Below are 1,960 nucleotides of genomic sequence, written 5' to 3' on the forward strand. Positions count from 1 at the left end.
GAGAATGATAATAGTTCATTCCTTTACCTCGTACATTCCATTATCCATCCATTCCATAACACCATACTAAACAGACCCTTAGAATGTAATCCCATATAACAAGGCACGCCCAGTGGTAGTCAGGAGGGTGCAAAGCACCCAACGCCGAGCACAGGACCGGGACAAAGGACGTCAAGAACACATTTATTATGAACGAACAATGACTTAGCCGAAGTTGACTTTTATGAAACAACCACCCATGTATGTTAATTCTCGCCTACCTATGTTTGTTCACCTACAAAACGATAGCTAGGTGAGAAAAAATATTTGGATGTAAAATTACAACTTGAAGATATGAAAGATTACACTTACAGAAATAAATGGAGGGTGTAGAATGAAAATTAAAAAATGGGCAAAAACTGTAAATTTTTGTTGGGTGACCCAATTATAAAAGCCTACTATCGTTGTTATTCTTTTATTAGGTTATATTCTGCCGTCAGACAATTAGCTAGATGACCGCAGTATCGTCCGTGTTTGATGAAATCGAGCCCACTGATATCGCAAAATCATGTGTGAGTGGTATCGTCCGTCATCTGTTTTTGCCTTTTGATTTTTTCATGACTGAGAATTGATCGCATCTTGCAGGATGTTGAAGAAACGTCGTTGACTGTTTATAGGATTTCGGAGGACGATCTCATCTCAGGTAACTTTTATTGATTAAATTTTGTATTGGTCTTAAATCTGTTGCAAATTTAGCACGTTTTCTATAAAATTTTTGAGCCGATTTTGTGGATCTACGATTTACTATATATGTTTGATTTGATGGGTTTTTTTTATGTGAATTGCGGATCTTACCGATCATATTCCTCCTGATTTTGAATATCACACGCATTGTATAATGGAAATTAGACCAAGATAATTTCTTTAAACACAGTTAAGTTTGTATATAATAGAATCTAAAATTAAAAGTCATTGTTAGGGATTGATTGAGTCAACAAGATGTCAAAATATTTATACTGAATCTGGTTTGGTATCTCTGTATAATATTTTGGTAAAATCAATCATGATTTATAATTGCCCTCTATTTTGCATATCAGTCTTATGGAGTTGCTGGAAGGTGTTGATCGTCAATTCAAAAAACTTTGGTGGCTTCTTAAGAGATCTATGATGGATTGTTTGAAAATTTACACTCTTTTGTGAAAAGATATATGGCAGGTAACGAAACTGAGTCATGCCATTATATGTGAACGATGAGAGCTCTGAAAATCTTTTTTCCAGGAAGAGACTTTTTGATTCTTTTTTTGGATACATTGACCAGTTTTGGTGTTCACCGCTTCTATAAAACTTCCCATAGTAATACCATATAACATTTGGCATATCTTTATCCCCCATGAACTTGTTCACAACGCTAAGATTCTTGCCAAATATATATAAACCAATAATAAAACTATCATGTTCAATCGCGCTCCAACATTCTTCACTTGATGAACACGGAACTGAAACCAAAACCATTGTTTGTTTCACAACCTACATTACAAAACTCACCCTTTCTCCCCATTTCCCACCAAACCCTTCACCTTTCTCACGGATTCTCCCCCAAATTGGTTCATTCTCATCAATTTCACCAAATTCTCCTATAAATCGGTTAGTAATGTTTGTTTTAAGTTGAATTTCTTCTTTATTTTGTAACATATTTTGTTAATTTCTTGATTTTTTTGTGTATATATGTGTGTATGCTAGATAAATCCGCCCACCCACCACATCTTCGATCAAGACGAAGTCACTTCGAGTTGAAATGGAGCAACAGATCAAGACGACGGACACGAAGACAATGGCGGTGATGATAACATGATGTAGTTTTACACGTTTTATGCAATGTTATGATGTTAATATGTGAATTAAATGAATAACTTTTAAGTAGTTTTAGGATGTTTATATAATTATTATGTTTATGTAGTTAGTTGTGAGTGGCGAAGAAAAA

The 1,960-nt window shown here is 34.6% G+C and overlaps 1 long non-coding RNA gene across 1 annotated transcript; it reads left to right on the plus strand.

Annotated features, from left to right (window-relative positions):
- Nucleotides 1-467: 467 nt before the first annotated feature.
- LOC110897416 lies at nucleotides 468-1,960 on the plus strand. Its single transcript, XR_002568618.2, has 4 exons — nucleotides 468-551; nucleotides 625-682; nucleotides 1,077-1,623; nucleotides 1,720-1,960. It is a non-coding gene; the product is annotated as an uncharacterized LOC110897416 (long non-coding RNA).

This window comes from Helianthus annuus, chromosome 13 (assembly GCF_002127325.2).
Source record: "Helianthus annuus cultivar XRQ/B chromosome 13, HanXRQr2.0-SUNRISE, whole genome shotgun sequence".
Taxonomy (NCBI): domain Eukaryota; kingdom Viridiplantae; phylum Streptophyta; class Magnoliopsida; order Asterales; family Asteraceae; genus Helianthus; species Helianthus annuus.